At 47.9% G+C, this 12,531-nt stretch overlaps 1 protein-coding gene and 1 non-coding gene across 7 annotated transcripts in view; one reads left to right on the top strand and one right to left on the bottom strand.

The window, feature by feature from the left end:
- The window catches only part of LOC119972818 (myelin basic protein), a 187,608-nt gene that overhangs the window by 19,015 nt on the left and 156,062 nt on the right, over positions 1-12,531 (bottom strand). The gene's annotated exons all lie outside the window — the stretch shown is intronic.
- trnag-gcc lies at positions 12,399-12,469 on the top strand. Its single transcript has one exon. It is a non-coding gene; the product is annotated as a tRNA-Gly (tRNA).

The raw sequence follows: 12,531 nt of genomic DNA, 5'->3' as shown, positions 1-12,531 counted from the left end.
GCCTGCCAACGAGGACTCTCCAAATACCCAGGAAAGGAGGGAAGGGGAGACTCAGGGACAGAATGTATGAGGTGTGGACAAAGAAAACATAAGTTGTTTCTTTGCAAAAGCCATTTTGCTTTGATTATCAGTGTCTTGGGAAAGCAGCCCACTTGATTGGCACTCCTTCCACAAAAAAACTTCGCTCCCTCCACGTCTGACACACAGTGGCAGCTGTGTGTATCATCTCCAAGATGCACTGCAGGAACTCACCAAGGTTCCTTAGGCAGCACCTTCCAAACACACGTCCACTGCCACCTAGAAGAATAAGGGAAGCAGACACATGGGAACATTATCACCTGGAAGTTCTCCTATAAGTCACTCATCATCCTGACTTGGGAATACATGGGACGTTCCTTCACTGTCGTTGGGTCAAGATCCTGGAATTCCCTCCCTAACAGCACTGTGGGTGTACTTACACCTGATAGACCACAGCCCTTCAAGAAGGCAGCTCCCCACCACCTCCTCAAGGGCAATTAGAGATGGTAAATAAATGCTGACCCATCCAGCGACCCCCACATCCTGCAAAATGATTAATTTTCTACCAAATTAATCGGCACGGTTATTCAAAGGATGAAAAAAAAACTGAGGACAACAAATTTCAAATGAAAACAATATTTTACAGCTAGCAATGTACTCTCAGACAATACTAATATCCTGTGCTGAGGCAAATATGTAGTGCTACTACCATGGAAACTCACACTAAGCCGATTTGTGTTCTGTGCAATAGGGATATAAAGTGTACCCGCTGTGGTGTATACAACACCGATAAAGAATCAAACAAAAAAAATGCTATTTTAAGATTCTCTCAACAAAGTATTTTGAAAAGATGGTACAGCAACATTCTCCGTCACTTAGCTTTCAATTTGAAAATAAATCCTTGTTTTGAGCTCGCGATGGTATCACACAGAGAATTCAATTCCGGATAATCACATTGAACCCAGAGGTTGTCAATACTGGCAAACGTTAGAGAAAAGATTTCATAGAATCATAGAATTTACAGTGCAGAAGGTGGCCATTCAGCCCATCGGGTTCGGCCAGCTTAATCGAGCCACTTCTGCAGACGGACACTGAATACTTGTTTCTCTGGTAACACTGGTTATGTTGCCAGACAAGCAATCCAATGGGCTGGACACAAGTTTAAAACCCACCATGGCAGCTCCTCAATCTGACTTCAATTTTAAAGGAAACAGAACGGACGATAGTTGACAGTAGAAGAAGTCACAAAGCTGCAGGCTTGTTCTAGAAACTCATTTCATTCATCAGTGCCCTTTCGGGAAGGAAATCTGCCATCCTTACCCGGCCTGGCCTATTTGTGACTCCAGACCCACAGCAATGTGGTTGACCCTTAACTGCCCCTCTGAAATGGCCGACCAATGCACCAGATTGACTTAATAGCACAGTGGCACAGTGAGTAGATTGGACCTGCATCACATGGTGAAGACACAAATAATGGGTGCGATTCTCTGAGCCCCGCGCCGGCCGGAGAATCGACGCAACCGCGCCACGCCGCCCCGATGCCAGCGCACGATTCTCCGAGGTGTGGAGAATCAGCGCAAATTTGCGCCGGCACGTTTGGCGCGGCGTTGGTCGTGGGCCGCTATCCGCGGCCCGGCCGCCGATTCTCCGGCTCGAATGGGCCGAGCGGCCGCTCGGAAACGGCAGAGTCCCACCGGCGCCATTCACCCCTGGTCACTGCCAACAGGAACTCTGCGCGAAAGGTCGGGGGACGGCCTGTGGGGTGGGGAAAAGCGCTCCTTCACCGGGGAGGGGGAGCCTCCGATGGGATCTGGCCCACGATCGGGGCTTACCGATCGGTGGGCCGGCCTCCCCCCGGGCCTACTTTATTCCGCTTCCGGACCCAGAACCCCCGCGCCCTGTTGCGGGGGGTGAAACCCACGCAAACATGGGGGAAATGTGCAAACTCCACACGGACAGAGCTGGGATCGAACCTGGGACCTCGGCGCTGTGAGGCAGCAGGGCTAACCCACTGCACCACCGTGTTGCCCCCCCCCAGTACCATTACTGAGGGAGCGCTGTAATCTCCGGGGCCGGAGCGTTCCGTGAGTCTACTGTGCACGCGTCGGTTGGTGCTTCGCCACTGCGCAAGCGCAGGTAGGCGCCGCCTCCAGTCCGTGCCAGGATGTAAGACTGGAGCGGCGTGAACTGCTCCAGCGCCGGGGGCCAGAATCGCTACTGCCCGCGCCCGTTTCGCGCCGTCGTGAAACGCGACGGGGTTCACAATGGCGCGGACACTTAGTGCTGCGATCGGTGAATCGCGCCCAAGATATTTGTGTCTTCATATCAGCTGTTTATAGAGTTGGATAAGGAGGGGGTGGGAGGAGGTTCCTGTCGAGCATAAACCAGCATCGGCCTGTTTGACCGAATAGCCTGCTTCTGTGCTGTAAGATACAATGCAATTCTGTGTAACATGAAGGAGTAACCTCTTTGATTCTGTCCTTACCACACCTACTTGTTGCAGTCCCCTGTCCACAGAGCATTGGCAAGAATGGACATCCCACAGTTCCTGTAAAGGCAAAGTCCAGCTTCCACAGTGAGGATTCCATACACTGTGTAGTGTCACATCACTGACAGACACAGGATACAGCTGCAGAAACTGGACTGCCATCGAGCACCGTGGGCCATCGTCAACAACAGAGTTGTATATCATAGAATCATGGAATTTACAGTGCAGAAGGCCATTCGACCCATTGAATCTGCACCGGCCCTTGGAAAGAGCAGCCTACTTAACCCCACACTTCCGCCCTATCCCTGTAAGCCACCTAATCCTTTGCACACTAAGGGCAATTTAGCATGGCCAATCCACCTAACCTACACATCTTCGGACTTTGGGAGGAAACTGGAGCACCCGGAGGAAACCCAGGCAGACACGGGGAGGACGTGCAGACTCCGCACGGATAGTGACCCAAGCCGGGAATCGAACCTGGGTCCCTGGAACTGTGCTAACCACTGTGCTACCATGCTGCCCCACATGCTGTATACTATCACAGTCTGTAACCTCGAGATCCCTCACTTCTCCGTCATCACTAAGCCAAGAGATTAGCCCAGGTGTGATGCAGTGTAGAAGAATTTACCAAGGGCAACACCAGATGGACCTCGGAAAGTAGCACCTACAGTCGACAAATGTGCAGGTTTGGTGGGGGCTACCTGGATGGGGCAGGGGAGTGGGCCTGTGTAGGGTGCTCTTTTGGACGGTCAGTGCAGACTCGATGGGCCGAATGGCCTCCTCAATACTGTAGGGGTTTTATGGTTGGGGGCTAAGGGCCACCCAATACAATTTTACATCTCGACTAAAAGGCGGAACCTCTGAGATTACAGCGCTCCCTCAGTAATGGCACTGGGGGTGGGGCAGCACGGTGGTGCAGTGGGTTAGCCCTGCTGCCTCACGGCGCCGAGGTCCCAGGTTCGATCCCAGCTCTGTCCGTGTGGAGTTTGCACATTCCCCCCGTGTTTGAGTGGGTTTCACCCCCCACAACCCAAAGATGTGCAGGCTAGGTGGATTGGCCACGCTAAATTGCCCCTTAATTGGAAAAAATGAATTGGGTACTCTAAATTTATATTTTAAAAAAGTAATGGCACTGGGCGTGTTAGTCTTAATTACGTGCAATGGTTTGTATGAGCGGAACCTGGATGCGGCGTGGTCACTACTGAGCCACCTGTACGATTGGTAGAAGCTGCAGTTACCCGTGAACACCAGATGGTGGCAGACAGTGCACTCTCTACCTCCCTTCCCCAGTCCATTGCATTCAGCTCTGATATCCTGCCTATCGAATGAAATCAGTGTTTCATGTCCAGTCAAAATTAAAAACTCCTCTCCTCTTCCCCACAGAGACCTGCAGAATTTGCTGTCATTTGACTGACAGTTAGCTCCCTCTGGCATCTGTGCAGAACCCAAGTGACATTACCATGAATCAATTACAGAGACATTGAAAGCAGCGACAGAAAATGCAGACAAGTTTTAAAAGTCACGTACAGTGACCTCGATAAAGGGCATTAAAAGTGTACTGGATGGATGAAAGAATCATTATTTCTGGAAAGGCAAGATGCAGCTATTAAACTCTCAGCTTCTTAATATTGTAAAAAGCGGATTATTTAAAATGGTAACCTTTTCGTGGTAAATTACTTCGGTTTACTTTCGAAAAGGTAACATTCAGCGACATAACGTTTGCGGTAATGAACCATCGATTTGTGTCTGGGTGATGGCATCGCAAGCGAAGACAGCACTTTTTTTTTCCTGCTCCTCTCTTTCAGGCCCATTGAAGGGCCATTCAGCCCCTCGAGACTGTCCCAACAGGACGGCAGCTGATCTCAACCTTCGCTCCGTTCATCTATCTTGCCTTGGCGGAGACACTTCTATAGAACATAGAACATTACAGCGCAGTATGGGCCCTTCGGCCCTCGATGTTGCGCCGACCTGTGAAACCATCTGAAGCCTATCTGACCTACACTATTCCATTTTCATCCGTATGTCTATCCAGTGACCACTTAAATGCCCTTAAAGTTGGCGAGTCTACTACTGTTGCAGGCAGGGCGTTCCACACCCCTACTACTCTCTGAGTAAAGAAACTGCCTCTGACATCTGTCCTATATCTATCACCCCTCAGTTTAAAGCTATGTCCCCTCGTGTTGGTCATCACCATCCGAGGAAAAAGACTCTCACTGTCCACCCTATCTAACCCTCTGACTATCTTATATGTCTCTATTAAGTCACCTCTCAGCCTTCTCCTCTCTAACGAAAACAACCTCAAGTCCCTGAGCCTTTCCTCATAAGACCTTCCCTCCATACCAGGCAACATCCTAGTAAATCTCCTCTGAACCCTTTCCAAAGCTTCCACATCCTTCCTATAATGTGGTGACCAGAACTGCACGCAGTACTCCAGGAGCGGCCACACCAGAGTTATGTACAGCTGCAGCATGACCTTGTGGCTCCGAAACTCAATCCCCCTACTGATAAAGGCTAGCACACCATATGCCTTCTTAACAGCCCTATTAACCTGGGTGGCAACTTTCAGGGATTTATGTACCTGGATGCCGAGATCTCTCTGTTCATCTACACTACCAAGAATCTTGCCATTAGCCCAGTACTCTGCATTCCTGTTACTCCTTCCAAAGTGAACCACCTCACACTTTTCCGCATTAAACTCCATCTGCCACCTCTCAGCCCAGCTCTGCAGCTTATCTATGTCCCTCTGTATCCTATAACATCCTTCAGCACTATCCACAACTCCACCGACCTTTGTGTCATCTGCAAATTTACTAACCCATCCTTCTACACCCTCTCCCAGGTCATTTATAAAAATGACAAACAGCAGTGGCCCCAAAACAGATCCTTGCGGTACACCACTAGTAACTGAACTCCAGGATGAACATTTGCCATCAACCACCACCCTCTGTCTTCTTTCAGCTAGCCAATTACTGATCCAAACCGCTAAATCACCTTCAATTCCATACTTCCTTATTTTCTGCAATAGCCTACCGTGGGGAACCTTATCAAACGCCTTGTCTATCATGAGGACAGCGGGCCCTCAGACTAAGCCTAGAGGAAGAGGAGTATGCCTCGATGCTGGAGCCAGAATTCTTTAACGGTTGAATTTATAACCTGCTCTGCCTGATTTTGTTTGGTCATGGCTGATTTTAAAACGATATAACTAGATTAGATCTCCTCCCAACATTCTCGTTGGCTCAGGAAAGCACTTGCCAGTCTGAGAGGGGCTGGGTGTCAATGAGTGCAGGAGATCTGAAACACGACTTTCTGTCACTTTTTATAAGTTTGATGGTTTTTGCTTTAACGGCGCATGCAGCCATCTGACTATCCGCAATACGTTATGGAAATAAGGGTTCAGTTACAAATCAGCTGTCAGAGTGTCTTTCATTATAAATGAACAATGTCACCAACATTTGACCCAAAATTCTTGAGTGCCTGAAGCTGTCCTTTATCACAATAGCTTATGTGATATCCAGGTATAATCAGACGACTTGCCTCCCCCAGCATGATGGTCACTGGGCACACCATTGGCATGTTTAAGCATTGCATCGGGTGTCTACATGAATCTGGAGGTGTTCTTGATTCAAGTCTGGCTGAAGTTTTGAGGGTCGTGGTTAACGGGTGTGAAGTGGGCTCGACCCAGACGTGCTGTCTTCCCGACAACACTAACCCAGGTCCATTTCAGCCATTCAGCCGTGATTGGGCATTCCTTACTGTAGCCATGGATTTTGAAACCATAATAATGATCTGAATGAGACTGGCGAAGCCGTCTCTTCGGTTCCTTTAATGAACGAGGGGGCCATTTCCAATCTGGTACCCCAGGGTGGGTTTTAATGCTGTCCTGAGCTTGGTGGCCGGGGGTTTGAAGGGAGGGTGGTGAGTTGAGACACTGCCGCGTTCCTGTCTCCACCCCAATGAGGCCCATATGGGAAGGCCTGTGGACCGCCTTCCCGCCTTTGCTACCAATTAAGACCTGAAGTGGGACATTACCTCCCACTTATGGGCTTCCTCTGACAGCCACCCACCTGTCCTTGCTATCTACCTTTTCCTGCCATCACTCACCTGCGACCTGGGATGCAATGGGCATGCTGGACCTCGGATGGATGTAGTGCCGGTAACAGCCAACCTGCAGTGCTGCTGTTAAGTAGAGCTGCCAGGCTCCGATCAGCCATATCTTGGCAGGTGGGTCTTCGTCCCCAGGAGTCGATCCCCGGGAAAGCCTGTCCCTGTTCAGGTGGCACTTAAGGCAGCCTGCCTTTCCGGGGATCAACAACTCCTGCGGAGGAAGTCCCCGCCTGTCGAGATCTGACCAAGAGACCCCCGGGGCTCCCAACAACTACAGACAAAGGGCAAGACCCTGGTCTCCTCCATGAAATATAGTCCCAGGTCTCCAAAAAACATCACAATCTCAAGGCACTTAACAGCCAATGAAGAACCTTTGAAGCATTGACACTGTTGTAATGCTAGGAAATACAGCAGTTAATTTACAGCACTGCAAAATACTCCTGCTATTTGTTCACTTTCTAAAATATAGTTTAATTTGCATCACTTTGCCTTTGGAGTTCTTCCACTCGAGTGTTATTGTTCCACTTCCTTTCATTGGCTGTTGGCTGTTCCTACGTTGTGACCAAAGGCTCCATTTCGTAACCCTTCCGACTCAACACCTCAGCAGCTGCCAGCAGGGACGTATCTGAGGGATACCATCAAGGAAGTGGATGGTCCAACATCATCCTCCATCCTTGTGGAACTGGCATGGTGCCTCTGGACACCCGCTTGACGCCAGCAGCCCACTGGCCCCATTCCTGATGATTCCTCCTAATTCCAGGCCCCAAATCAGAACCAATAACATTACAGGCCATTAACGAGGGGCAAAAATGGTATGAGCAGACCAGGAAAACATAATAATCTCTGGTTCACAGGAACCTGATGGTGGTTGGGTAAATTGAGAGTTTACACTGGGGACAGATTCTATAGATTCGATTCTCAATCCCATTAGCTGTAACTCCCTATCAGAATTCACATGACGTTTTGAAAGGAGAGATTTTACATCAGCTGCTATAGAGCTGCGGAAGGTTTTAGAACCATAACAGCACAAATGAGCATTTTCAAACTTCACAATGGCCTTAATCTTCTAGAAAGTGAAATTTTAGGGACCGTTAAGTGTGTGGCTCCTGATTTCTCTTTTAAATAAATGATTGGGAGTGAAACAGTCCGGAACAAGGTGGGGGAGCGTAACCTTAAAATTGCTTTTTGGTACAGTTAGGAAGGCGAGGTTTGATATAACTTCAACCCAAAGAGAAGACAGAACAGAAGATGGCCATTCAGCCCCTCGAGCCTATCCAAATTCTCAGTTTCATCACGGTCCATCTGCACTTATCTGCCTTGCTTTAGCTCCTCTTCATTCTCTGCCATACAAAAATCATACCAACTTTTACAGATGCACCATAGAAAGCATCCTATCGGGCTGCATCACAGCCTGGTATGGCAACTGCTCGGCCCAGGACCGCAAGAAACTTCAGAGAGCCGTGAACACAGCCCAATCCAGCACGCGAACCTGTCTCCCATCCATTGACTCCATCTACACCTCCCACTGCTTTGGGAAAGCGGGCAGCATAATCAAAGACCCCCTCCCACCCGGCTTACTCACTCTTCCAACCTCTTCCATCGGGCAGGAGATACCAAAGTCTAAGAACATGCACTAACAGACTCAAAAACAGCTTCTTCCCTGCTGTTATGATCCTCTTATGGTCTGAACTGATCTCTCCGCACATCTTCTCTACTGTGTAGTACTACACACTGTATGCTTCCCTCCATGTCTGTGTATTTACATTGTGTATTTGTTGTATGTCCTATGTTGTTTCCTGTATGGAATGATCTGCCTGGACTGTACGCAGAACAATACTTTTCACTGTACCTAGGTATACATGACAATGAATCTAAATCTATTGATCTCAGTTTTCAATTTTTCAGTTGCCCCTCCCCCCAGCTTCTACAGTTGTTTGAGGGGAGAGAACGTTCCAGATTTCCATCTGTGTGGAGAAATGCTTCCTGAGATCACCTCTGACTGCTTTAGTTTAAGTGGAAATATGTTCTCTTTTCCAAGCCTTTACTCAAGGAAGTGCGAGTCAAGTCAACTCAAACTATTCTCGTAACTAACAAGAAATCAAGGTGAGCACTTTTACATATCGGCAGAGAATGGACTTAAGAGCCAGTAAGTAGATGTAAACACCTTCTCCCCAGCATGTTATAATCTAGTCCCAGGCTTGATAAATCAATTCTCTTTAGATAAGCCCTCTGGGCTGGTTTCTCCGCTGTCGGGAGCCTCCATTGCGCCGACAGCGCACGCACGCCCAGGAGTTTCCCGGCGACGTGGGGCTGCCCACAACGGGAAACTCCATTGGCCTGCTGGCAAGACGGAGAATCTCGCTGCTGGCGGGGACGGGGCCCCACCTGAAAATTGGCCCCCGTCTCTTTGTAAAAATAATTAACATGTCGTATTCTTCTCCACACTACCCCCCACGCCCCCCTCCAAATTGGTCAGTCCTATAAATTAAAAAAAGTACAAAAATCTGAAAAGGGTAAATGCAGAGAAATGTGATTAAGAGGCCATCTCTTTCTGATGACCACAAAGTTCTGGTGAAGGACACTCCTGTTTGTTTGTACCTGTGCTCCCCACCCCACCCCCGCCTCATTTAACTTGACATTTCACTGTCCGATGCTGTGCAATAATTGCTGTCTTATTCACCTGTTTCTTCAAGCAATATCTTCTTAGGATGTGGACAACGTAATGGCGGCACGGTAGCGCAGTGATTAGCACCGGTGCTTCACAGCTCCAGGGTCGCAGGTTCGATTCGATTCCCGGCTTGGGTCACTGTCTGTGTGGAGTCTGCACGTTCTCCCCGTGTCTCCTCCGGGTGCTCCGGTTTCCTCCCACAAGTCCCGAAAGACGTGTGTTAGGTGAATTGGACATTCTGAATTCTCCCTCAGTTTACCCGAACTGAGGCTGGAATGTGGCGACGAGGGGCTTTTCACAGTAACCTCATTGCAGTGTTAATATAAGCCTACTTGTGACAATAATAATTATTATTATAAATTACCCATTCTTAACCAGATTAGAACAGTCGTTGCGTGGGGCCTTATGAGTGTGTACAAATTCTGGTTTGTGGGAGAGGAGGTAGTTTCAACAGTTATTGCAAACTAATGAATGCCATTCTTTATCATGGAAGAAAAAATAACTCTGATATTTTCTCAGACAAGTTTCCCATGCTTTGCTTGCTTCTGTTTGGCCTGGAGGAAATTGCAGTTAAACCATCCAGAGGTTCCAAGAAGGGTTTGGGTATCGTGTGCAGGGCAAATCTGTGTGATCTTAGAATATCTCTCCGTCGACCATGCCTTAGCTTTGCTCTGTACCAACGCGTATAATCGATGCCTTTAAGCAGGGCTGAAACCCACTATTGTTCACTGCCATGTGAGTGAAGAATAGGACAGCATTCACAGTTTTACTCCGACACACACCACGCACCCCATAACTATTTAATGCTGATACAGAGCTAAACACAAAACGTCTTAGATTAAACAGAACACAAAGGATAAAGTGCAGCAAACAAGTGATGCAGACAAGCATGAGAACAAAAGCTAATAAGCTTAGGACAAGTCTCTTTTAGATAATTGTTAACAAAAAAATACAGAACACTTTGAATACTGTAAAGAAAGACTTAAAGAGCAACCGTCAATATAGCTTTTAGTCAAAATCTAAACAAGCGACACACTTTGGTTTATTTCAGTCTTGTTGAATTTTCTTGAATATTTCTCTTTCAATAAAATGCCTAATAATATTATTGAGGGATCTGACTGTAAAGCAATTAGGCCCAGCCAGAGAGTTAAAATGCTTAATATTCCAGGATGGGGGGAGAAAAAAAAAGAATGTTTCCAGTAGGGAAAGAACAATAAACGGTATCAACACACAGCAAGTCAGTTATCATTTAGTAAAATAGGTCAATTTGATCCTTCAGCATAATGGATAAAGATTCAGCCTGAACTTAAACCGATCTTTTCTGTTTTGCACTGATCACCGGTTGTCTGCGGTGGCCCAATGCTCACACCTCTGAGAAAGAATGTCGGAGGTTCAAGTCTCGCTTATGCGACTGGAGCACAAAATCCAGCCTGACACGCCCGCTGCAGTGCTGAGGGAGCGCTGCACTGTTGGCGGTGCTGCCTTCTGGATGGGTTGTTAATGGAGGGCGTCTCGGGTGGGTGTGAAAGGGTTCAATGGGCATCCACCCTGGTGCACTCCCAATTATTTCCCCCTCAGTCAATGTAATTGAAACAGATTACCAGGTCATGGCTTCAGTGCACACAGGAAGGCGGCACGGTAGCACAGTGGTTAACACTGTTGCTTCACAGCCCCAGGGTACCAGGTTCGATTCTGGCTTGGGTCACTGCCTGTGCGGAGTCTGCATGTTCTCCCCGTGTCTGTGTGGGTTTCCTCCGGATGCTCCGGTTTCCTCCCACAAGTCCCGAAAGACATACTGTTATGTGAATTGGACATTTTGAATTCTCCCTCAGTGTGCCCGAACAGGCGCCGGAATGTGGCGACTAGGGGATTTTCACAGTAACTTCGTTGCAGTGTTAATGTAAGCCTACCTGAGACACTAATAAAGATTATTATTATTAAAGATCCCAGAAACAGCAAATTGGATGCCACATTTCTGAATGACAACCGCAACGGCACTTCAAAGTAATTCCATCGGCTGCAGTGTGTTTTGGGATGTCCTGAGGTATGAAAGGCACGGTAGCAATGCAATATTTTCTTTCTGCACTTTTCCAGAATTTTCTGCTATCCCCCGAGGTTAATGGCTGGAATTCTTGGTCATTGGGACTCACTTTTCCCACTGGCAGCGGCCCCCCATCCCCCCCCCAACGTCTCTCCCGGCAGCGTGCTGTGGTTACAATGGGAAACCCCATTGGCAAGCAATGGGAAGATAGAATCCCACCATCTATGGATGGTGCTCCGCCAAGAAAACACACGGCTAGCAGACCGGAGCATCCCGCCCAATGTTTCCCCACAGAAAGAGAAAATGAAAGTTGCATTTTTACGGTGCCTTTTATGACCACATGACATTCCGAAGTGCTTTACAGCCCATGAAGCACTTTTGATGTGCAGTCTCTGGTGAAATGTCGGAAATCCATTGCCACTAACTCCTCCAAGCCTTTGGTTCCTAGACATCACACTTTGAACAAAAAGATAAAAGGAAAGAGGCAGAAGTTAAAGTCCATTTGGAAATCAGCGCGCTATCAATGAGGGATGGCAGAGGGGTTAACTTAAGTCATTTACTTCTTTGGAAGTGCAAACATTGATAAGAGGAATGTTTCATATCGGCAGTCTGCACATGGAACTTACTTATGTATCACAGCTAATCTCTCCAAGTACTGTGGAGGCGTGAGAAATTAGAATTTAAGACGGTGGCCATCTGATTTAAATCAGCTCCAGGAGAGTGAACAACAGCCCTCCCTTCACAGCCCTGATAGTGAAGCTGATCTCTCCTCGTGGCTTCATCACACCAAATACACATCCTGCTTTAAAATTATAACTTGATTAAAAACACTGCTATCTGAGAAATAAATAATATTCATTTACAAATGTTCTTCAAAGTTGCTATTTGGAAGGATCAATCATTTGAATATGATAGCGATGAGGTTCGGAATGAGGCACATTCTCCACTAGACGTTTAAAGTAAAGTCCCAGATGACCATCAGCTAGTGGTGATTTAAACCGGACGACCAGCACACCTCAGGCGAGGAGCAAGGTCATCATGAATAACCTCAGCTAGGGCGGCACGGTGGCACAGGAGTAGCATTGGTGGTTCAGTGGTTGAATCCTCGCCTGCCACGCGGGAGGCCCAGGTTCGATTCCCGGCCAATGCAAAGCTGGCTGGTGTTTAATTGTTATTTCAGTTCTTTGCACTGCATCTCTGTGCTGGTCACAT

This window comes from Scyliorhinus canicula, chromosome 10, assembly GCF_902713615.1.
Source record: "Scyliorhinus canicula chromosome 10, sScyCan1.1, whole genome shotgun sequence".
Lineage (NCBI taxonomy): Eukaryota > Metazoa > Chordata > Chondrichthyes > Carcharhiniformes > Scyliorhinidae > Scyliorhinus > Scyliorhinus canicula.
This window is presented reverse-complemented; position numbering and strand designations above follow the sequence as displayed.